Source organism: Gymnodraco acuticeps, unplaced genomic scaffold (assembly GCF_902827175.1).
Source record: "Gymnodraco acuticeps unplaced genomic scaffold, fGymAcu1.1, whole genome shotgun sequence".
Lineage (NCBI taxonomy): Eukaryota > Metazoa > Chordata > Actinopteri > Perciformes > Bathydraconidae > Gymnodraco > Gymnodraco acuticeps.
Genome location: NW_022990805.1, coordinates 63,753 through 89,335, shown reverse-complemented (window position 1 = coordinate 89,335; position 25,583 = coordinate 63,753). Strand labels below are relative to the sequence as shown.

Sequence of the window (25,583 nt, the reverse complement as noted above, 5' to 3'; positions counted from 1 at the left end):
ATCGTTTTTTGGAGGAGTTGATTAGATGAGTACAGGTGCTCCTCATTGTGAACCAGCTGAGCCTTCTAACGATCACCACACTGCACAGGAGAGAGAGAGAAGACATAGGGGAGGAGGAGAAAGCAAAACACCTAAACCATAACAGTACACCTGTAACATAGCATAGCCACCTACAGCATACACCTGGAACAACATTATCAAGATCTTCACATGAAAGCATCAGCTGGAATGACATTTGATCAACACCATTGTTTTGACGTGACCAGAATCACCACCAAAATAATGCAGTACCAATTCCACACTTAACAAACTGCAGATATAAGAGTGTCAAGGTTAAGCGATGGGTTCCTTTTAGGTATTCAGGTTAAACTTTTCCGTCACATTCTAGGAAGTTATTGCCGTGCAAAGCTACAGGAGGAAACGTACAAATAGTGAAAATCCCCCTCCCACATGATAGTTCAAGTTTCGTTCAAGTTAGCCATAACTTAACCATGGACATAATTAGAAAAAATATGTGGGAAGTGTAACATAGTCTTTCACCAAAGTCAACCAATGGGGAACAAGGGTGCTTTAGCTTTAAATATGCTGATACAACTGTTGCATAGCAGTATAATCGTATAGGGTCTCTTCGGATCTTGTTTTCTGTCATTGACAAAATAAAGTACCTTTGCATGGTACTTTGATTACCTCCTGTTAATTATTTCGAACCTGTGAGAACTATTTTTGCCTAGAACTATTAAGTGTCAGGGAAGAGGTCCAGACACTTCAGCTGGCCAGTCCAGGGGTCTTTCTTCCCACACCAGTACTCCCAGCTGTTTTGGGAGCACAATGCAAGAGACACCTCAGCCACCTGCCCCTTCCAAGACCCAATGAAGTGCCCAGTACGTCCACTTGTATACCCTTATTTAAATCATAAGGTTCTTAAAGGTGTAAAACTAAAATGTATGATTGGGGGCGGGGCTTGAGCCTTAAAGTAATCTGAAGACCCACAAGCAGTACTACCAACTGAAGATAGTCATACTTGCCTAAAGTGTCCAATGATAATGAGGATCTGAATTAGCTGCAGATGGTTATTGATGACACTGTTTATATTTCCCCCTCATTCAGAGTCAACCAGCTGTGTGCATCCTGTGTGAATATCAGCGCTGCTTACGGACAAATACGATTCAGATCATGTTGGATGCAGTGATTGACGCAAAGACACCATGACTGTAAGTGACATGGATCAGCCATTCTGCCAAGATGTTCAGTAATAGTCTCTGCAGACTAGAATAGCAGGAGGTGACGGAGCCAAAATGTCCGGTGTGTAGAGAATTTTCAGAGGAGTTTCTTTCTTTTGCTTTTTAGTCTTTCACTTTATTGCCAAGTTATTCTGTGGTACAGTTGTATAAACAGCTTTTCAGAGAGTAAAAAAACTGCAGTTAAATAACAAAAATAGATTTGTGAAACCGTGCTCCATTACATGGGCGGATTATTCGGGTAGAATGTCTTAGTTAGAATGACTTCTTTAACAAGTTTCAGACTCATATACATATATGTATTATTGTGTTCTGTAATTATTGCTGTTTTCTGTGTTAACTATGTTGCTGTTCAGCTTTCAATGTATCATTATGACATCAATTACACCATTTACTTAAAAAACATAACTTTTCCCTTGAGATGTGTTTGACTCGCTGATAAAAGACTCAATGCCAAACTGCTCTTGATTAGTTTTAAAATGTAAAATGACGACTATGCCATTAAAATATCTGCATTTTAAAAAAGAGAGTGCCTTGAAGATTTTTCTGTGATTTGTGCAGCTACCAGAGTTCCCGTTAGAATATTTTTTCGCCGGTCAACATGTCCGTTAAAGTTTAAATCTTCCGGACAAAATGAGAAAAGTGCCGGTCAAAGGTCTTCTTTGTTATTTATTGAGCTTTAAAACAAATTGATATGATTCGATATTAAACGAACTAATTATAGTAGATTAACTACATTATTCAAAAGTGTACAGTAATTTACAATAACACGGGAATAATAAACGGAGCGCTCTCCCTCTCCTGACAGCCCGTCAGTATCATGCAGCTCGCGGATCAGTAATGAGCAGTGGCGGCCGGCCCATAGGGGCGCTAGGGGCGCCGCCCCACCTCTTCCCACGTTTAAAAAATGCAAGCCGGACAAAATGACTAACCATCATGCAACGCACTAGCAAGACGTTGATCACAACGGCGCAGGTCTGCGCAGGTCTCGCTTGTCTCAAACAAGCCTAGCCTAACCTGGTGTGTGTTTTGTTCCGCTCACCGCTGCATGTGATCATGCAGAGCTGCGTGTCGACTCGTCAGCAGCAGCTGATCTCTCTCTCCCGTCAGATTAGACTTCACTCCTGTTTATGTCCATATCGATCAGATCTAGCTAATTCTAGCTAATGATATGACTACCTGCTTATCAAAAGACACCTACACAATAAGTGTCGCTATGCAACTGGGTGAGGCTACAAAGTATAGCGCAGCATTATGCATTTGTTTACATGCCCACCGGAACCCCCGAGGCATTACCAACAGATCAACGCACAATCAACCCATACAGGACATCTCTTTCTCCACATTACGTGTTAGACACAGGTTAGTACGGTGGCCGGCAGGTGCAAACGCTTAACAACGGCCAAAAACACACACATAAGCAGGAAACACCTGCAAATAATGAAATGAAAAACCAACAAACCCTGAAAATACATACAACAGAAAAACACTGCATTTACAGAAATGATGCAAGCTAAACCTACAACACACAAACCCTGAAAACAAACGCAACAGAAAAACGCTGCAAATACAAAAACGATATGCAAAGTCAAAAGCACATACAACCGAATAACGTTACAAAAAAAAAAGACATTACAAAAAAAAAACATTCCGGAAGTGCTTCAGGCCTCTAGGGGGCGCGCTACGTGGAACAGATTGATGTATGACCAGACATAGAGAGAACGAACAAGAGGAAATAAAGTTCATTTAAGTGGAGAAAGATATAAGAAGGTAAGTTTTGTTTTATTTTTATACATAGAGCGTCATATTTACGTAGCTAGCGTTAGCGTGTTTGATCAAAGAGCTTGCAAGAGCCATTGTGTACCTAAATGTAACTCTTGACATAATAGAGATATAGTATAGAACCGGGACGCCCCTCCCTACACGCAGATCACACAGACTGGGTGGGGTCTCACGCCCTCACCTCGTGGAGGGGGCCTCAACTGAGCCGCAAATGCGATGCGGTGATAAAAAGGAAATCAAATGTAAAAAGTTGAATTAAAATATTAAAACAGCACCACAACATTATTCCCACATTAAAAGACAGTCTGAAGAGGTGTGTTTTGAAGGTGGGGGGGTCGGAGCAGTCTCTGATGTTTAATGGGAGTGAGTTCCAGAGGGAGGGGGCAGCGATGGAGAAAGCTCTGTCCCCCCAGGTTCGGTGCTTGGTTTGTGGGGGGATAGACAGGAGGTTGGCTTCTGATGAGTTAATTGAAAGACCGTTCTTTAATACTATTATAATATTTAGGTAGCCGAAAAAGATCCACTCTTTTTGACTTAACCTAGCTGTCCTACATTTTATTTCTCCACAGATGTACTGTCCATTCTGTGGTGCCAGCGTGACATCTTCGCATGGCTTTTGTGCTGTCTGTGGCAGAGACATCACATTTCTAAAAGATGTGACTAACAAAGTCCCTGAGGAGATACCCACCACTAGTGCGCATCTAAGTGCACAGCCTAGCACCAGTGCAGGTAAATAGGTTGTTCGTTTTATTACCAAACAATAAGTATTTATAGAAAACTTGGTTTAAAAGTTCGAATTCTGTTATTATACAAATACATCTCTAAACTATGTGGCTTACCTACTGTTGAATGTGTTATAAGATGTTCCTCAGAAGGGATTGAGGATGAGACTCCTATTGAACATAATGAAGAGTAATGAATGTTTTATTCCTGTTTTTTTGTAGCAGGAAGCTCAGCTGTAGAGTCCTTTCAGAAATATAGGGAAATAAAAAAGAGGGAGAGACCTTTTTTACAAAGGGACGGCATAACTCCAAAAATAAACAGAAATTGGTGAAGGTATGCAACGTTTTCTGTTATGAATACATCTGTCATTCAAATCTGCTCACCACACTCTCATATAATGTCCGAAAAAATGTTTTATTCATTTGCATATTATTGTCTTTTTGCAGATTTCTGTTGGAGTAATGAGGAGGATGGATGGCTGCCTTAAACCTTTGAGAGGGAGGTCACTTCCCCTTAATGTCGAACCTCAATGGGCATGTGAAGAACTGTTGGCTGCTGCCATAAAAAAGCAGAAAGCCTTTAACCAGGACTTGGAAGATGGTGCCCATGTCTTGTTGTACCCTGATGCGAGGGTGATAACAAATATCCCCGGAACGGACACCCCTTTCACAGTACAGATGTACAAAAGAGGCCATTGGAAAGCCCTACCAACGAATTACGTTGTACATCTGTACTCTTGAAGCCGTTGAAAACAGTTGTAAGTGCTTCTGACATATATTCCCCCTTGTTTAAAGCACTAAACTGTATAATAGTTCAAATGTAAACATAACAGTTGTTCTGTCTATATTTCTTAACACAATTCATTCCACCCATCATTCCTATCTCTTCGTGGTTGAACTTATGACGTCAAATGGTCTTTTATGAATAGTGGCAGAATAAATGGAATTTAAGTATCAACAAAAGCTTCCAAACTTTCCTTCTGTTCAAACTAAATATAAATTCCCTCTTAAGGATTGTAATTCTAAATTAACCTTTTTTCTCACAACAATGTTGGTTTGTTGTGCCCTAAATCCTAATGTGAGAGTGAAAAAGACGGTCAACAATATAATGTACATTTCACAAACATTTTGTGTTTCGATTGAATCCTTTCTGATTGATGTCAATCCAATTATTCAGGATTCAAACCAACATTTGATGATAGGTACAGACGTAGGGGAACAATTATTTGTATAGTATTAATCATGACACTTTTATTTTCTCAGGTTACACTGGAACAACCTCTTCAAGTGACGAGGACAGTGTGGTTGTTGCAAAGTTGCCATCTGGAGACAGTCTTGCTGACACCGTGGTCAGTTTGGATCTATCGTGGCATTTATTCTTAATTATAGTGAATTTATTTTATTTCAGTCAGTCATTTGTGTGTTGTATGCAGGTGTGGGACTTTCCAAATGAACAGAGCACTCCCAGAATGGACAACAGTTTGCCAGGGTAAAATACAACATTGTCAACATGTTATTTTGTGCCACAAGAAGCAGAATGTTTTAACAGTACAGTAGTTTGAATATATTTTTTGTTTACCTTTATCAGACCTCTCAGGCACCCACAACCAGCGTCTGATCGGGTAAGACTAATTACAAATGTAATTATACCATGTAGGTTTGAATTTGTGAACATGAAATCAATAAATACCTTTGTGTGCTAATGACACTGTCATTAGATCAACTGCATCATTATTTATTGGGTAAAAGTAGGATGGAGAACCAACCCCATTCCAGGAAGAGGTCCAGTCTGCCCCGGGTCAGAACACCTTCTATAGGTAAACGATGTTGACAGTTGCATCGTGACACAGTTGTTTGGTGTGTATTTGTATTTGTACATTTGGTTGTTTGCATAGCCTCCAATCACAGTGGGTAATATTGCCAGGAAGCAGAACAATTATACTTTCATACATTTCCAAAGGACACCCACAACATCTGACATCTTAGTGAAGACGATACAAAAAACACCCACAAATATTTTTCAAAGGTCAGATATTGTTTGTTGCATCCATTTCAAATGTTTACAAGGATTGTGCAGGAGTATGACAAAGTGCTGTTGTCAGTTTAGAACCCAATGTATTAAAAAAAACAGGAAGAGGATCGACATCCTTTTGCAAATATGACTGTCATGCATATATTATGTATTTGAAAGTAATTATTCAACTATCTTCTCACTGCAGCAGCTACACAACTGTGTATGCACTTATCATTATTGACAGCCAGTCTGAGCCAGAAGAGGAAACGGAGCAAACTGCAGAGGAAATGTATTAAATGTTACTTTTATCACTTAATTTTTTTATTCTATACTGTAAATCTTATTACTAGCTTCATCATTTAATATTACAATACATCACTTTGTCTTTCCCAGCACAGAATACCTGACTGCGCCAGACATTGTTGCAGAACTCTGCAAAAATTTAAAATACCTCTTGCAGCAGGTTCAATATTAATAGAGCCAATGTGTGGGATGGAGCAATCCGCGGCTTCAAAGGGGCCTCATTCGACCCCTCTCATCAGATGCAGGTTAAGTTTACTGATGATGAGGGACAAACTGAGGATGAGGGACAAACTGAGGATGGAGTGGACACTGGTGGTCCCAAGCGTGAGTTCCTGACCCTCCTAATGGAATGCCTGAGAATGAGAAGAATATTTGATGGTCCACAGGACAGGAAATTCCTCAAGTTCGACAATGCAGGTAATGATGTTGCAAATCTGTCTTATGTTCAATACTGTACTGTAAATATAGGAGCTGCTTATGGATTTTGCAGCTTGATTTACGTGACAATTACATTATCTTATACTGTATATCTTTATGATAACGTGGCAACTGTTGGTTAACGTGATAATAATTTAACAAAAAATATCAACAGCTGCAAAAGATGACGAATACTTTCATGCTGGGAGGATGATTGCAACTTCTATAGTTCAAAAACACAAGGAGAAAAAGAAGAAAACATCATGTCATGGCTCACTGTCTCAAAATCTGATTCTAAATGTATAATGTTCTTTATAAAGATATAACTAATACACAATTATGAATGTATAATATAAGCTGTTTTGTGTATTTAATCATGCGTTGGTCTACAATTTAATGATGGCTTCTACATATTTCACATAAACAGACAATGAAAAAATGTGTCCTTCATGCTGATAACTAGTGTATGCATCTGCAATTAGTATTCTAAACAGAGCAGTGTGTTGAATCCTTATTTCTTGCATTTGAAACAGATACAATACAAAAAGTGAACTTACTGTTGTGTTCAACTTCTGCCAAAAACTGTACATGTTTGCCACAGGAGCCACATAGCACTTGAACTGTCCACAGATGTTGGCCACAGAAAGGACAAAACATGGCAGCCTGAAAAGACATACATTGATGTAGTGAATCCATGTAATCAAGTCAATCAAAAACACATAGTCTAAATAGTGGTTAGCTAAATAAATAGATACATCATGTTCACCGTTGAATCTGTGATTTGTCTCTCTCTCTCCTTGAATGTCTAATGGACACTACTATCCTGTCATTACTTTGTCCCTCTTCACATTTTGTCACTTTCTCTCTCTCTTTCTCTCTCAATTCAATTCAATAGCTTTATTAGCATGACCATAGTTACAGGCAATTGCTAAAGCTCTGTATAGTTGCAACATCTATACACAAATACATAAATATAAACAAACTGCTAAGAATTCAAATGTCCTTTTTCCGCGGTACTCACTATGGCCCGTGTTATTTGCCTGCACTTGATTTGTCATCTCTTTACAATGTTCTTCCCTCACTTTATCTTCTCTTCACGTGAAGCTCTCCTCAGCTGGTGTAGTAGTTAGGCACGCTAACGCTAGCTATATAAATATGACGCTCTATGTATAAAAAAAAACAAAAAAACTTACCTTCTTATATCTTTCTCCACTTAAATGAACTTTATTTCCTCTTGTTCGTTCTCTCTATGTCTGGTCATACATCGATCTGTTCCACGTAGCGCGCCCCCTAGAGGCCTGAAGCACTTCCGGAATGTTTTTTTTTTGTAATGTCTTTTTTTTTTGTAATGTGTTTTTCGGTTGTATGTGCTTTTGACTTTGCATATCGTTTTTGTATTTGCAGCGTTTTTCTGTTGCGTTTGTTTTCGGGGTTTGTGTGTTGTAGGTTTAGCTTGCATCATTTCTGTAAATGCAGCGTTTTTCTGTTGTATGTGTTTTCAGGGTTTGTTGGTTTTTCATTTCATTATTTGCAGGTGTTTCCTGCTTATGTGTGTGTTTTTGGCCGTTGTTTAGCGTTTGCACCTGCCGGCCACCGTACCAGAGGGATTCAAATTAGAGTAACAGGGCGGACATTAAAACAGGGGACACACACTTTTTAAAAAACTTTAATCAATAAAAATGAATTACCATTTTTTTTTTTTATTTGGTGAGGAATATTAATAAAAGGGTTACACAACAGTGACACAAATGTAGAATTTGTTTGTATTTGTTTGATTTATTTGTTTATATCTGTTAGAGAAGTTGAGCAAACATGATTTGGGACACAGCAATTTGGCCTACTTGTGCTAAAATCAGAGTAATTATTTAACATTTTGAATATCCTGGGAAAATAACATTGATGTTTTATAGTAGAGGGGAATAAACATGTAACACCAAGCTTTTAAAAATAAGCATTTGACCTTTTACATGCAAAATATATGATATAATGTGTTGGGGACCTAAATGGCACTGAATGCTAGGAATGACCCAGGGCTGTTATTACGCACTGTGTGAATAGCACTGCACACACCTCCGCTCATTCCCTCAGCGGGTTTCAGCGTGAACGCGCCTCAATGTCCAGTTTACGAGCCTTCTCCGAAACAGAGACAGGATGAGAGCCGGTGTGAGATGCAGCGTGTGGAGGGCCCCTCGCAGCCTTTTCGGTCCGGGCCCCTCTTGGGCTGCTTCACGGTCAACGGCGGCGAGGGCTCTGACGTGGCTTGTCACCATGACAACCACAGCACATCCAAAACATGCGTGCGCTCTCAGAGTATTACTCAGAGTGGCGACGCGTGTATTCGATGGACAGATTGATAAAATAATAAGCAGCAAGGCCCACCGGGTAAGCCGGCTGCCCCTAACCTGTCGGTTATAGGCAGCATGGCTCGCTGCATAACCGGCTGTCTTTAAAACCTGTTGGTTTTTAGGAAGCTCGGATTTTTTCCTCTGTCCCAAACCTACCTCCTACACACCGTCGTAATGAGCCACGAGTGCCATTATTACAGTGTGGACAGCACTGCACACACGCGTGAACGCACCTTAAATGTCCGGTTTACGAGCCTTCTCCTAAACGCGACATAAGGAGAGCCTGCGTGAAATGCAACGTCTGGAGGGCTCTGGCGTGGCTCGTCACCATGACAACCACAGCACATCCAGAGCAGGTTCGCGCCTTGAGTGATGGCGCGTGGGTTAGATGGACAGAGGGAAGTTAATATGCAGCAAGGCTCCCCGGTTAAGCCAGCTGCCAATAGCCTATTGGTTACTTGGCAGCATGGCTCGCTGCCTAAAGCCGGCTGGGTTTTTTAACTTATCGGTTAATAAAACAGCTGGGCTTGCTATTTCAAATCCGTCTACCGTAAACTTTTTGGGTTTAGGCAGCATGGATTTTTCCTCTGTCTCAGACACCTCCTACCCATAATGAGCCCACGGAGGGCCATTATTACGCCTCGTGTGGACAGCACTGCACACACCTCCGCTCATCCCTTAGTGGTGTTGAGCGTGAACGCGCAGTTTACGAGTATTCTCCTAAACGAATTGAGAGCCTGTGTGAAATGCAGCGTGTGGAGGGATCTGGCATGGTTTGTCACCAACCACAGCACAGCCAGAGAATGTACACCCGGCGCTATCAGAGTACTGTATGGTACTCAGGGTGGCGGCGAGTGTGTCTGATGGACAGATGGATGAGCAGGCGGATGGGCAGAGGGTAGTCTCTGCAATTCGCTTCTCCCCCCCGCAGTTCTTCGGGATACAGGAAGTCCTGTCATCCCAGGAACAGTGTCTCGCGCTCCGTGCAGAGCGGCAGGAACTCTGGTTAAAGAAAGCCTTTTCCCGGGGTTCCTCAAAGGGAAGACAATCAGGGGTTGTTACTATTAGTGTATTCTAGAACCCCGAAGGCAGGAGAGACTGAAAATAGTCAAGGGAAGCTTATAAAAGTTAACAGCATTTAATTACACAAAAGATGCGGTGGTGTACAAAATGAAATGTGCGATTGGAGGGGCTCTCCTCATCCGACCGGTCAAACAGGTGCTGGAGTGTGTTCACCAGGGAGGTGCACATCCATAGTCCTGAAGGATGCTTACCTCCACGTAACCATCATCCCGAAACACAGCAAATTCCTGCGTTTCTCATTCCTGGCTCCACACACTTTTTTCAAAGTGGGTGGAGACGGTTGAAGCAGCTACTCAGAATGGGGATGAGGGTTATTTTGCCTGGACGACCGGCTGTGGCTGGCTCGCTCCAGGGAGGAGGCGATTTTTCAGACGATACAGTTCGTATCTCATCTGTCAAGCCTGGGTGTCATTATCAACTGGAAGAAGAGCTGTCCTCTTACCTCCCGGTTTTTAAGCAGCTCGGACAGCTCTCCTCCGGCGCGTCACACCCCGCGGGGCGGTGACGGCCCTCTCCGTGATGCAGCTGTTAGGTATGATATCAGCTGGTCACGTGGTGATCCCCCTGGGTCTCCTTCACAGTGAGGAGACTCCAGAGGTGGTTTATTTGCCTGCGTATCGACCCCGTGCGTCAGAGGAGACGCATGGTGTACATTCCTCCTTCCGTGGGTTTGGATTTAACCCACTGGAAAAATCTCCACGTCAGTGGGGGTGCCCCTGAGCAGAGTGACATCACACACCACAGTGTTCACAGACGCATCTCTCGCAGGCTGAGGAACGTGCATGTCGCAGGCAGTGGGGGGACAGTAGCCGGGTCACATGTCTCTCCATATAAACGTGCTGGAATTACTATATGGAAAGTAATCCAGCACTTCGCCCTGTTGCTGTACAATCAACATGTGTTGATTCGAACAGACAACAAAGCAGCGGCGGCCTACATAAATCGCCAGGGAGGTGTTCGATCAGCGCAGCTGCTGAACCAACACACTCTCACTCCCTAAGCGTCCAGGAGCGACGTTTGGTCAGTGTCCGTGGCGTCCAGTTGTGACGCTGCTAGGCTCCTTCAGCGTCATAAAGGGATGCAAATAGCTTTCAACTGATTGCAATGTATTCCCATCTGCGGCGGGATTTGACGCTCATGGAAGCACGGCATTCGTTTGTGTCGGCTGCCCTTAAAGGCAATGTGAGCGTCCATTCTCATTGGATAACGGAGAATTGTACACCCGGAAGTAAGTATTCCTCTTACTGTCGATTGATTTTACAGTGATATCTGCACTACTCATCGACTAAAAAACACCAGATTATCCTTGTTAATTACACAACATTGATTGGTTTAAATTGTGTGCAATGCTTTTGTATTTTTCCCCTTCGATTCGGAGAAACACATTTTTTTTCTGAGTAAAGGATGGCAGAAGACACTACACTATCCAGAATCCCCAGCTATCGTTTGGACTACACCATGTGCTCTGTTTGACAAACCCCGTGATAGTCCTTAAGCTCTGTGATTGGAGAGTGTGCTCCGAGGGTTACGCCGATTCTCGAACAGCACTTGAAATGGGATGGAACCATGCACGGCAGACTGTCCAAAACTGGATTTGAACGGGTCCACCGCGTCCCCCCCTCCCCCACCCCAGAACTACACATGCTGGCTATTCTGTTTCGCAACATGTTCTCTATCTATGGCACGTCTCTACTGGGAGTTGTAGTTTTAAAAGACGTTTTCGTATTTCCCATAATAAGAAGTTGCCAGTATTAAACTGTGTACATCCCTGGAGGTTTAGGGGATAGGAAACACTCAAATTTAAAACATATAATTAATAAATGGGTGAAAATTGCTTGTGCCCATAATGGGCAGCATTAATATATATACACACATGCCAGAAGAGCTTTATTTAACAGCTGGTCTTATGTTTGTGACCCCTGTCGTTAATTGATAACATTACATTACATTAATTGATAAGCCTGAAACATGCACTTGTCAAGGTTCAGAGGCAAATTTTGCAAATATGGCAGTAGCCATCGATCAGCTTAAAATAAGATATACTTTATTGATCCCAAGTTGGAACATTTGCGTTACATCAGCATGTGTAACAGTTGTAAATATGCAGTGGTGTTTATTTGTAAATCATTTAGTATAATCACACAAATTCTGTGTTTTATATTTAACAATTCTGTGTTCTTTATTTATTGATTGTTCAATACCTGACAAGGCCGGAGATGAAATATCTACATACATCTTATAAGAGTATAATACATTATGTATAATATCAGTTAAAATAAGTGCTTCAACATAGTTAACATTGCTGGAGGTATGCACAAATATTGATAGATGTCTTGTAATGCACTATTGAGGAACCTGCGACCCAAGTTTTTCATTCACTGCAGAACTACACCATAGTTGTGTAGGCCTATATGATATGTCAATAAACCTTAGAAAATCTTGAAAGGGATGTGCAAAATAGTCATTATATACAGTCTTTAATTAACTATTTGTAGAGAATAACGAGTAATGAATATACTTTATAGGGATCCTATTAATATCTAATAATAAAAATAATGAAATTCAATAACATGCTTTAACCACTAGGTGTCCCTTTATATCAGCTGTGCACCTTTATGGTGTAAATACAGCCTATCTACCAATTGGATCAAATATAAAAGTCAGCCGAATTAGTGTTGATACTGCAAGGAGACGTATTGTGTGAAAAGAAATGTAAGATGTTGTTTAATGGCTGATATATTTATGATCCACGTCACGTTTTCAGTTCCTCATGGTTGTCTAGAAGTCTTCTCATCAGGGCTCTATAAATACAGAACTACGGCAGATATTTAATATGTAATGCAGCCGAACCGTGTATTACAATGCCGTTATGTGATGACTTTCAAAGAGAAAAGCAAGCACACTCGGAATAAAGTATTATTTTATTTTAAAAAAAGTTTTCGGTCTGTTTCCGGTATTTGTTAATGACGATGTGCTGTGAGATGTGAGACTGGAATTGCACAGGGGAAAATAACGTAGGCTATCTTTAGATGCGGATTTTGTTAAACTAATATGTTTGCACTGTGGACCAACACTATACATTGACGGGGAAGGGGGTAGCAATAAAGATAACACCATTAAACAGTTACATAACAGAAATAATATCGATAGCAGCGTCCCTAGCAACCACCTTGGTAACAATGAAAACGTCGCGATTTCCTGAAGTAATCTTCGTAATAACTAGCAAACTAAAGATCATGGACATCCACTGCACACATAATCTGAAATAACAACTCATATTTCTCACATCAAATGACATCAAAACGCATTTTAATGGCCCAACTAACTTTAAAATTGGCATTTTCCACCGAGAATAAAACGAAGTTCGGCCATGTTTTCTTTTTCTGCAGGGAGAAATTTGAAGATCACGTGACATAGACGCCAGCCATTGGAATGAATAGTGAAAAAAACGGGGTTTGTCAAACAGAGCACATGGTGTAGTCCAAACGATAGCTGGGGATTCTGGGTAGTGTAGTGTCTTCTGTCATCCTTTACTCCGAATCGAAGGGGAAAAATACAAAAGCATTGCACACAATTTAAACCAATCAATGTTGTGTAATTAACAAGGATAATCTGGTGTTTTTTAGTCGATGAGTAGTGCACACATCACTGTAAAATCAATCGACAATAAGGGGAATACTTACTTCCAGGTGTACAATTCTCCGTTATCCAATGGGAATGGACGCTCACATTGCCTTTAAGGGCAGCTGACACAAACGAATGCCGTGCTTCCATGAGCGTCAAATCCCGCCGCAGATGGGAATACATTGCAATCAGTTGAAAGCTATTTGCGTCCCTTTATGACGCTGAAGGAGCCTAGGAGCGTCACAACTGGACGCCACGGACACTGACCAAACGTCGCTCCTGGACGCTTAGGGAGTGAGAGTGTGTTGGCTGAACACACATCCTACACAGCCAAATGGACAATGTTCCGTTTGGTGTGTAGGGAAAATCCTGGACCCCGTTGGGCCCCCTGCCTCGTGCTGTCGTTCCTCCAGCTGTTGCTGGACAGGAATTGGTTTATAGCACGGTCTAAACATATGCTGCTGCCATTTCATCTTGCCACGTAGATTGGTGTCAGCACGGTGTGTAGTCACCCTCTGACAAAACGTTTTCTACGGGGAGCACAGAGACTCAGACCTGTGTCACGCGCTTTGGCGCCTCAATGGGTTCGGCTTTAGTGTTACGCACACTGAGTAAAGCTCCATTTGAACCTTTAGATCAGGTTCCCCTGAAGTTTTTGTCAGCCAAAGTAGCTCTGCTCTTGGCTCTGACATCAGCTAAAAGGGTGAGTGATTGGTCTGCTCTCTCTGTGGCTCCGTCATGTCTCCGGATCCAAGGAGATGGCAGCTTAGCTGTTTTGCGCCCTAACCCGGTTTTTATGCCAAAGGTTATCACAAGCTCGTTTTAGATCGAGAGTGATAACTTTGGATGGCTTCTTTCCTCCTCCTCACCTCCTTTACGGCGTTGCACGGAGGAATGACAGTGAAAGACATTTGCACTGCTGCATCTTGGTCTTCCCCCTGTTCTTTTATTCGTTTGTATTTGAGGGATTTCTCCCATTCCTCTCTGACAAATTCAGTACTGAATAGCCTGCCAGAATGAGTAATGTCGGGGTTTTTCAATTGCATGCCCTCTCTCCTGCCTGTCGGCACTTAAGAGAGCTGCCTTTTTTCCCCCTCTCTTGATCGTTTTTAACAAGTGAGACTCGATCTCTACTTTTTATAAACGACAGGTAGGCCGAGTAAGCCTACCTTCGTTCCCTGATGGACAATATTCATTTTTTAATGCTATATTCCCTGGGAATGTGATGCTCCATTTACGCATGGCGAAATGGACATGGGTTATTAACTGAGTAGGTGTGTTTTGTGCTTCTGGTAACGGACGGAACCAGTGGGGCGTAGACTACATCCTGCTTCGCCCTTAACCCAATAGCGATAGCCTTAGAGGGCGAAGCCTTATACGATATAGAACTGGGGTTACGTAATGTAATCCAGCTTCTATGAGTATAGGCGCAGCCCTCTAAGGTTCGGGCCCCACTGGTTCCGTGAATAGCTGAAGAAAAGCTGTTGGAGTGGATTGTAGGGCCTACTTCCTATTTATACGGAAGTGAGCCCGGAGATGGGGCCCACGTCATAGGTGGGCGTGGAATAAGTCTGTCAGTGCTGCACACGTTGTAGTGGAAAATGTTATTATATCCTTATATGTTCAAAGTAACCAAATGCTTCTCATTTGGTTAGATGTGCTGTTTGCCTCTATCTACTCTACTTCAAGGCCACAGCTGCTATTATGTTGAGACTCACACATAGTCACACGAGAACTTGCCTTTCCTGAGATCTACAGCTCAAGGACATGTGTCTAATAACAATGTGACCGTGTGAAGACAGATTTCTTACCTTCTCACAATTTCTTGTATATAAGCCTTGCTACTATATTGAACTGCGCACACTCGCGCAGAATATTCTATACTCTGTGGGACCTGTGTCTATATTTATTGTATTGTATTTATATATATTTGAAGCTTCAAATAAAATCACCAGAAAGACAACTCTGTCTGATTCACCATTTATTTGTTTTTGATCACTCTGACTTGTACTCTACAGTATTGGGGTTTTTAGATTTCCATAACAATTGGCGCTGCGAGCAGGGTCTCTGCAAGTTCGATTGGGGACACCTACGGACGCTGGTGGTGGGCGCTACAGGATCCGCGGATCCTCCTCTACCCCGACAGAAACCGTATGGGACGAGAGGACCAGCGCCGGGGGTGGAACTGATTGACTTCACGAGATCCAACGGACTAAAAAGGCTTTCAATACTGGGTGAGAAGTGCAGTGTCTAAATTGTTTAAAGTTAAACTGCTCGAAAGTAGGGTTTATCCCGTCGTAGACTGGGTTTACGATCAGTTTTTGCGTGATTTGTACTGAGAAACAAATATCACATCATCGACGGATGAAAAAAAAGAAAGGTGTTTAAACACCCCTTGTTTTGTCAGGGGTGGTTTGGTAACATTTAGAGACTTTGTCATGGGAGCAAAGCAGAGTAGGGGGCTTGTACACCCCCCTGAGGGTCCGATTATGGATGTCATGAGAGTAAAATATGGTGAGGACAGTCTGTCTAAATTAAATATATGGACGGAAATGTTTGGATTTCCAAAGGGAGGTTTTTGAGTAAATTAAAAATCAAGATCCTAAAGAATAAATTACAAGAAGAAGTAGAAATAAAAATAAAGTTAAAGTAAAAGACTTATATAGAAAACTGGACACTCACAGAAAGTGTACTCACAGAAATTGTTTATACTAAATACTGGGAGTATTAAGCAGAATGCCGTGAAAGAAGGCAGTTGGCCTTGGGCATTAAAGAAAATATTAAGGTTGAAGATGAAGGTGAAGAAAAGAAGGAAAATAAATTATTTCCAAAACCATGTAAACCCCAGACATCTCTGTGTCCTTCCATTGCAGGCCTGAATGACCTCTCCTCGACTGGGTATCCTTTCCCTCCCCCGGGGTACAACCCTGGCAATCCAGCTGGCCCACCTCAACCACCTCCACCGCCACTACAAGTCCCAGCCATGCAGTCCGTCAACTCCAAGCTCGCCATCCCCATCAGCCCCAAGTAGATGGGGACAACAGCGGGATAAACAAACCCAAGCCCAAGCAGGTGTTTGGGCAACACACCTCAGTAATGCCTTTCTCAACGGACTCACAGACACAGCGCAAGCTACGCAGAATGCTGGCCGGTCACAATACCGAGGGAGAGGCAGAAGAGGTTTTCCGAGGCAGAAGACGAGAAGCAAGACCTTCATTTGACGAAAGATGTTTCAAGTGTGGCAGTGTTGAACATTGGATTATGGGACTGCTCACAGAACACTGGCAGTGGAGGCAGAGAGGGACAGCAAGGACGGGGCCATTCACAATCAGACTGACATACACCAGATGGGGAGGAAGGGACCCGATCGAGCGAGACGGAAATTCAGCCAGCAGCATCGAACCAGGGAAGTGACACACACACACACATCATGCTATTGAGTAATTGGAAAATGTAGAAGGCATGTCTGTGGGTAAAGAGGGTACATATTTGAAATATGACAGTGAAACAGCATTTGAGAAATGTCCCACAATGACTTTGACTGTCATGGGTGTTGATGTTCCATTTTTTTGGTTGATTCTGGGGTTACACATTCTGTGGTAAAAAGGGCAGATTTGCCTGATTGCAAATTTAGTGGTAGATGTATGCACTCAATAGGAGCGGCTGGGGTAACTGTAAAGGAGAAGTTTTTGTATCACTTCAGAGTAAAGATAACGGTGAAGACCGTCATCCATTTCCCACATCAGTAAAAAAACAGTTTTCTTTTATCATCTGTCTGCCCTATAAATACTGGGCAGAGATCTGATTCTCCGGTTCGGCTTAGACCTTATTTTTCCACAAATGAGGGTCTTAAAGTCCGGCAGCCATCTCCTATGATGGTTCAAAAACTGGCATTTGATGATAAAGAACTGTGTGAATGTGTATCAAATGGCTGCTGACATATCCTGATTCTCAGGCGTTGTTGCGTTTGACTGATCAACGTGTTTTTCCACCTGCTGTGTTCATGGAGGCTTCTCATTTGCATTATACGTGCTAACGTTGTTGATGATCCGTGTAAATGCTATGATGAGAGTTTTTCTGTTAGAAATGTGTGAATGATGAGCTCATGATTAAAACTATGCTTGGAGTTTGCTGCGCAGCTGGTTCCTGTTGCACTCACACCCACACAACACAAACTGTGTCAAATCCCAGGGGCGGTCGACACATTTCACTAGCCAGGGGCCCCACTGAGAGATAGAGGGATTTGGGTCTAATCGTTAAAGATTTGGAGTCAGTCACTGATTGGGCACCTACACACACAGAATATGTCATGTACACATGTACATGTGTCACGTGACGTGTATCAAATGAAAATGTTGTTTTTGCCAACATTGCTGTTGGTTGAGGATGATGAGGTAATTCTCATGTCTCTGAGCTTCCTGCCGCGCTTTCAGATGGGCCATGCTCACTCTGTGCAGCTCACAGATATGACGTAGGTTTAATGTCCATGTTGATGGACTCAGTGTTTACCTCTCTGTTTAAACAAGGGGTCATTATTCCGTGTAACGATTCCGGTACGCACTCCAGTGTTTCCTGTCAAAAAGATCAGAGACAAAACCTCCTGACGAGTGGAGATTTGTCCAGGATTTACAGCTGTAAATGCTATGCAGCTATGCACGCTCGTCCCAAATCCTTATCTGATTATTTCCTAAGTTCCAGCCTCTGCAAAAAAAAATGTCAACTAGCTGATACCATTTCCTTGTTAAAACACCTGGAGACAAGGTCAGTTTGTCTAAACTCCAATATGTACAAAGAACAGTTACATTTTTGGGTCATGTCATTTCAGGAGAGGGGAAAACGCTTTCAGATAAGCATATTGCATCATTGGCTGCTCTGCCAAAACCTGTCACTTAGCAACAGATGATGTCATTCGTATGTGTGCATAACACACGGCTGTTGTTATGCTTGCTGTGTTGTTACATTAGTCCGTTCTCTGCTTGTAATTATGCCGTTACAAGCTTCAAAGTTGTATTTATCATCTGAATTTGCCGAAACAAGTTTGGTATTCTGAAGACCAATACTTGGTTTGTTCTAAAACAGATGAAAACAAACTGTCTTTTATACAAAATGGAAATATTATACAAGTAAAACTACATGTTGCTTTAATCCCATGTAATTGTAGAATGAACACAGTCTTCCTTTGTATAAGTCAGGTGTCTTGAGTAGTCAAAATTACCTAAAATCATTGTACACATTTGTAAATATTATTTTCCACTTGTTACCATTGTGAGGCTATTTTTATGCAGCGCTGCGTGATGTTGTAGCTACAATTCAGACTAATACGCTACCAGAGGTGGAATAAGTACTCAGATATTGTACTTGAGTAAAAGTACAAGTACTCAGATCTTGTACTTGAGTAAAAGTACAAGTACTCAGATCTTGTACTTGAGTAAAAGTAGAAGTACCAGAGTGGTACAGTAAAAGTCCTGCATTCAAAATGTTCCTCAAGAAGAAGTAGAAAATGATTATCAAAATATAATACGGTAAAAGTAGTCATTGTGCAGATTGGTCCATTTCAGAATAATATATATGATATGTTTTATAATGATTGATCATGAAAGTGTTCTCAAAGCTGGTAAAGGTGCAGCTAGTTTGAATGACTTTGTATACTGGAGGGTAGCTTGTGGATTTACTCCAGGTGGAACTAAAGTCTGATTCAACACTTGATTAGATTTCACATCATTCATCCACATCTGTGAAGTAACTAAAGGTATTAAATACATGTAGTGAAGGAAAAGTACACCATGTACGTCTGACTTATGTTCACTGCCAACCTAAAAGTGCCTCAAAAATAGTAATCAATGATGTTTTGAGAAGTTATTTGGCTGATTGTTTTTATATCGGCTCAGCCAGGTTGTATGGGAGGCCCAGTCTACGTACACTCTAAAAACAAATGCTTGGCTTAACAAAGAGAATCAAGGCAATAGGTTGCATCGATGGTTATTGAGTTAAGACAACTTCTAATGACATTTTGTTAAAGCAACAAAATTATTTGAGTTAGGGGAAAAGGCGTTTCCTCTACAATCAGGTGTTTTCAATTACCACTTTCTTAATAATTGGTAGCATAAACACAAGTTTTTAAGTTGATTACTCCAAAAGTTCCAACTTGTTTTACCGTATGATTTAAATGTAATCTTAAGTTGTGTATACTTAATTACCACATGTTGAACATGGACAGATGTTTTTAAATTGACAGCCATTTGTAAATTAAGTTGCTCCAAATAATATTGTATTCAATAGGGTTTTTCTCTTAGCTTATTCATGTTTTTGCCTTTAAAGAAAGAAATTAATTGATTCCACAACAAAAATATTAGGCAATTCACTTTTTATTTTTGAACTGCAGTTGTTTATTTCAACACATGATGTTTCAATCAGGAGAGTTTGAATTTCAAGTTGTATTTGAATGACAAAAGATGACACTCACCTTAAAATGTCCTTTGTATATTTCTATTTGTCTTAACTGTGGGAACTTGTCCAGGCATCTTGAGTGGGAGTGGACTTGAAATCCTTAACTCAAGGTGTAGAACAATTAAGTTATCAAGCCAATTGCATTACAATACCTCAACTTGAATTTAGGTTGAAGTCAATTAACGCAGAAATCAGAGTTCAAATGAGACACAATATTAAGTTGATGTAATTACCAACATTATTACGTCAACACAACTTATAAATTCATTTTTGCAAATTATGGGGGGATTTTGGGGACTTTATCTAAATCAATTAACTCACATTTTTATCTTGCAACCAGTGAATTTAATTAAGTGGAGGTGAAAGGTCGCTTGAATTGGGTTTTTAGATGTACAGATCACTCATTTTGATATTAATATTAAACTTAGTTTTCTTTTCTTTAATTGTTCATCCTCGTGTAGAATGCTATCACGAAACACACATTTGGTTGTTTATAGCATAAAGAACATCTCAGTTAATGTGAGGTAGGGAAATACTCATTTGAGTATGTGCATATAAATATGTAATTTACAACAGCTGTAAGATGCTTGAAAAGTGCTTGAATTTGATTTTGGAAAAGGTGTAAGAACCCTCTTATTGACCTTTGCCTGAAGACGGTGACGAACTTCTCATGGTGTGCACACCTAGACCGGACTTAAAAGATGTTCCTCTGACCAACGCTGACCTCATTTTGTATGTTGATGGGTCTGCCTCTCGCGACCAAGGGGGCACTAATCGGGTGGGGTTTTTCCTGTTGTTTCAGATTCTGCTGTACTCCGTTCCGGACCAATCCCATGTCACCTCTCAGCACAAGCAGCAGAGCTCATCGCACTAACTGAAGCCTGCACGTTTGCAGAAGGCAAAACCGTGACTATTTACACTGACTGACGCTATGCTTTTGGGGTAGTGCACGATTTTGTGGCTATTTGGAAGTGTAGACAATTTCTGCAAGCAGTACAGACCCAGTTTCCCTAAGAAATTGGGTCCGCTAATTACCTGCTGACTCAGCCGCAAAGGCAGCTGCTCTGATTCCTCTCGCACCTCACGCACAATCATTTGTTAAAATCCCTGTCTCCTCCTTCACTGACAAAATGTCATCACTGACTTCCATGCAGCAGCTAGCTACACCAGTTGAGAAAGCTCAGTGGAAGGCTGTTGGGGCTGTTTTTGACCCAACCTCCAGCATCTGGGTGGGTCCAAACTCCAATCCATGTCTCCCAAGACATTTCTTCCCTCATTTTGCTAAGTTGACACATGGGTTAGACCATGTGTCAAAAGGGGGCATGTTAGAAGCTATAAATCAGGAGTGGTTCACAAGGGGGTTCACAGTAACAGCTCAAAAGCATGAAGCATGCCTAATTTGCATTATGAAAATTCTGGTAGACCAGTAAAGGTTACAGGACCCGGAGCACATCCACCTCCCACCAGGCCATTTGAGAAGCACTGTCTGGTGGTGGTTGACATGTGGTCCAAATGGGTTGAAGCTTTCCCAGTAAAAGCACAGACAGCAAATGCTGTGGCAAAGGCACTACTGAGGGAAATCATTACTAGATGGGGACTACCAGACACAATTTCTAGCGACAACGGTTCACATTTTGCTAATGAGGCCATTACGCAGATAGGAGAATACATGGGCATAGACATCAGAAAGCATTGTGCTTATCATCCACAGAGTGGGGGTGGGGTGGAAAGAGAGGCACAATCAAAAACAAACTAGCAAAATGCTGTGCAGACACAGGTCTGTCATGGACACAAGCTCTGTCCATTGTGCTGATGTACATGCGGATGTGGGAACGAACACGGAGCCAACTCAGCCATTTGAAATCCTTTTTGGGGCTCCTCCACAGTATTGGACTCAAGGCTCCAGGATGTCCTCTTCCCTCCACAACTTTGTGTGAGGATGCTATGTTGCTATGTTGTATGTTAATCTGTCATCCACTTTAGCGACTGCCACTGGTCCACTTAACCATCTCCAACCCGGCGACTTCGTGCTGGTCAAGGATTTCCGGAGAAAGAGCTGTAAATCCAATCGTTGGCCCCTACCTGCTTCTGGTCAACCAGACAGCGGTCAAGGTCGCCGAGAGAGAGCTACGTGGGTCCACGCCAGCCACTGCAAGGTCGTAGTCACAGGAAAGGAGAAACGGGAGAAGCAGAAGACAACAAGTGACGTGTCCTAGTCACCAACGGAAGAAGACGACAACAAGTGACGTGTCCTAGTCACCAACGGAAGACGACAACAAGTGGCGTGTCCTAGTCACCACCAGCACCACACTTGCACTACATACACCAAAACACACTAGTGACTAGTCCTATATTTTATGTATCCATGGTCAGCACACAGCATGTCAGCCAAAATCGAGGTATCTAAGAAGTACATGGGGAGAGCAGGGCGAACCACATGGGCAGAGGGGCTGGTCAAGACAGGGATTGGTAACATTACTCTCAGGGATGGGGAAGATAACACAGTGCAGTTACGGTGTTTACAATATCTCGTATTGCATATTCAGTGTCCCTGGAAGAATCCTTTCTAACGTAGCATTCCCTGATGTTAACCATATTTCCCTCCAACTGGCCTGGCCCAGTGATGCTGGGTTTAGCTCGCCACAAGATTACGTTTGGTTGTGCGGCGACAAGCTCTATCAAATGCTGGCTCCCCTCTGGATAGGTACATGCACTCTAGTGGATTTGAATCCAGCAGTTACTGTCCTCACGTCCTTAATGCACACGACACATCATTACCCAGAGTTCTAACACCCCGACCACCACAAGGTAAAAAGAGATCTGACGTCCGCAGGAGCTACATTTGTTAGTGGCCTGTTCCCATGGGTACAGTAAACAATGCCCATAACATAGATACCTTACACGTTCAGCTAGAGAACCTCACTTACGAGACGACGCAAGGCTTCCAGGCATTGCACCCATTCGAACTTAGCAGGTGTCTGGGACTGGTGGTCCTGGCTTACATCGGGGGGGGGGGGGGGTGGCAAGCATGGCTGGCTAGGATAGTTACAACCCTGGCGATCATTTTCGGCCTATTAATCAGTTGTACCTGTTTGATTATCCCAATACTGAAGAAGTGCGTTTCCAGCATAGTATCCTCAGCTTTCGTTCAGTATACTGCTATTGCATTACACGACAATCCTTTGCTAGAATCAGAAGAGTCTGATTCCGACACTACAATATAATCAATATAATCATGTGAATCGAGTGTACTCTCCTCTTATGCTTACATTATATTGGAGTCTGTCCTCCACAAAAACAGCCCCATTTTCTATGATATATTTGGGATGTGTTTACTTAAACCATCGATGGAGTGTATTCATTGATGTGTTATATCAGTCTATCCTGTCATTTGTTTTTTTTATTGATCAAGTATGATCAAAAGGGGAGAATGTAGTGGACATTTTTATTATATCCTTATATGTTCAAAGTAACCAAATGCTTCTCATTTGGTTAGATGTGCTGTTTGCCTCTATCTACTCTACTTCAAGGCCACAGCTGCTATTATGTTGAGACTCACACATAGTCACACGAGAACTTGCCTTTCCTGAGATCTACAGCTCAAGGACATGTGTCTAATAACAATGTGACCGTGTGAAGACAGATTTCTTACCTTCTCACCATTTCTTGTATATAAGCCTTGCTACTATATTGAACTGCGCACACTCGCGCAGAATATTCTATACTCTGTGGGACCTGTGTCTATATTTATTGTATTGTATTTATATATATTTGAAGCTTCAAATAAAATCACCAGAAAGACAACTCTGTCTGATTCACCATTTATTTGTTTTTGATCACTCTGACTTGTACTCTACAGTATTGGGGTTTTTAGATTTCCATAACAACGTGCAGTGGGATTAACCCAATAGCGATAGCCTTAGAGGGCTGTGCCTATACTCATAGAAGCTGGGTTACATTACGTAACCCCAGTTCTGATAGCTCCGCCCCTTCGCTCCAACCTCCCTCCCTACCTCCCTCCCTCCCCCACATCTACAGGTGAAAATTACTTTTGCGACACATTCATCGCAAGAAGTGTAGCAAAAGACAAGGCCGCAGATTTGTCGATTTATACTGCCACAGAGCCGATTTGTCAAGTTGTAATGACTGATTTGAGAGGTTTTAATTACCAAGTTGCAGTTGTAATGCATCACTAAGTTCATTTTTATTCTACAAGCTACAACACTTTTTTTTTCTTTTCTGTGACTTCAAATTTGGTTCACAGATACGTGGATATTTTATATAAGTGTAGATGTATGCACACAAGCTCAGATGTATTTTCTGCAAGTGCTCACATCAGGTTTTACAAGCTCTTGCATTTTGCGCCATATCTACCTTCATAACATATGTAATTTATTCAATTTAAGCTTGTTTTATTTGTATTCTCTTAGCTTTTAATTACTGTTTTAATTCAATTAAATGTAATTTTATGATATTTCTGCGCTATATCTGTATGCTTTCTGTAAAGCACTTTGAATTGTCTTGTGTAGAAATGTGTTATAAAATCAATAAAATAAAATACCAAACGAAAATGAATACTTGCTCCAAATGACAGAAAAATAAATGAACAGTTAGCTGCGTCTTGCAGTTTGAGTTCATATCATAATTTTTACTTTGTGTGCACACATCTGCAGTACAATGTGGCCACGCAACGTGCTCCTGCTCTGCCTGTATACACTCAATTACAGTGATGTAGTGTGTTACACTGCTACAAGCACAAACACATGTCTCCCTTTGTTTTATTTGCGGGAGTGCATGGTGATAAACCCTACCTTTGTTAATTACCCTCGCAGGAGGCATGCAGAGGATATATAAGTCAGTACTCAACTGTAACAAAATTAAGCCACTACAATACTTCAAAGCATGAATCTTCCTTATGCTATTGATTTCTGTTGTTGTTTGAGCTCTTACAACAGTCTAATAGCACAACTCTATGGTGTCATTGATTAAATAAGAGGTAAAGATGTCATTTTTACGAATGTAATAATGAGAGAAAATGTCCTATGGGAACATCCCCATGTCATTTGCCGTACTTTGACCTTTACAGTACATACAAAATGTAGGTCTCTGCCATCACGAGCGTTAATAGGAAAAATATCAAGTGCCTATTCTTCCAAATAGATATATCACATATCAAATTTCGGGATTGGAACATGAGTCAAATGAGTTGTGGCTCAATTTTGTGAGTGCAGGAAGAAGGTATGCGGCGCAGCGAAGATAAGAGCGTTTTCAGCACAGACGATTGGAGGAGACATTCATACAGCTGCCGGCTGCTGGGGGAAAGAGGACCAGATAAGGACTATAGCTCTCAGGGCTTCTAAGGCTCAAATCATCTGCCTCAGACTTGTTGGATCTCGACCATTGTTGCCTTCAAGTGCATTAGATATATTCCGCTGCCTGACATTCAAAGAGGCTGGAAAAAAAGAGAGTCTTTCCCTTTTGGATTTCTCTCACAATTCGCCTTTATGGATAGAGTTTCTGCAAGCAGACAGATGGAAGAATATGCAGCCAGGCTCTTCCCAGCAGGCGTGTGTTGGCGACCAAGTCCGTGCACCCCCTACAACAAACC

The 25,583-nt window shown here is 41.8% G+C and overlaps 3 long non-coding RNA genes across 5 annotated transcripts; 2 read left to right on the top strand and 1 right to left on the bottom strand.

Annotated features, from left to right (window-relative positions):
• Positions 1-3,686: 3,686 nt before the first annotated feature.
• Positions 3,687-5,611, top strand: LOC117557115. Of its 2 annotated transcripts, none has more exons than XR_004570658.1 (7): positions 3,687-3,749; positions 3,965-4,076; positions 4,190-4,500; positions 5,006-5,091; positions 5,176-5,231; positions 5,331-5,364; positions 5,495-5,611. It is a non-coding gene; the product is annotated as an uncharacterized LOC117557115 (long non-coding RNA). The 2 variants fall into 2 exon arrangements; XR_004570659.1 differs by having other exon boundaries at positions 5,492-5,561.
• Positions 4,974-7,720, bottom strand: LOC117557114. 2 transcript variants are annotated; one of them, XR_004570657.1, is made up of 4 exons: positions 7,670-7,720; positions 7,034-7,139; positions 6,208-6,412; positions 4,974-6,032 (listed from the first exon to the last, which is right to left on the bottom strand). It is a non-coding gene; the product is annotated as an uncharacterized LOC117557114 (long non-coding RNA). The 2 variants fall into 2 exon arrangements; XR_004570656.1 differs by having other exon boundaries at positions 4,974-6,412.
• LOC117557116 lies at positions 6,317-7,246 on the top strand. Its single transcript, XR_004570660.1, has 2 exons — positions 6,317-6,476; positions 6,652-7,246. It is a non-coding gene; the product is annotated as an uncharacterized LOC117557116 (long non-coding RNA).
• Positions 7,721-25,583: the final 17,863 nt, after the last annotated feature.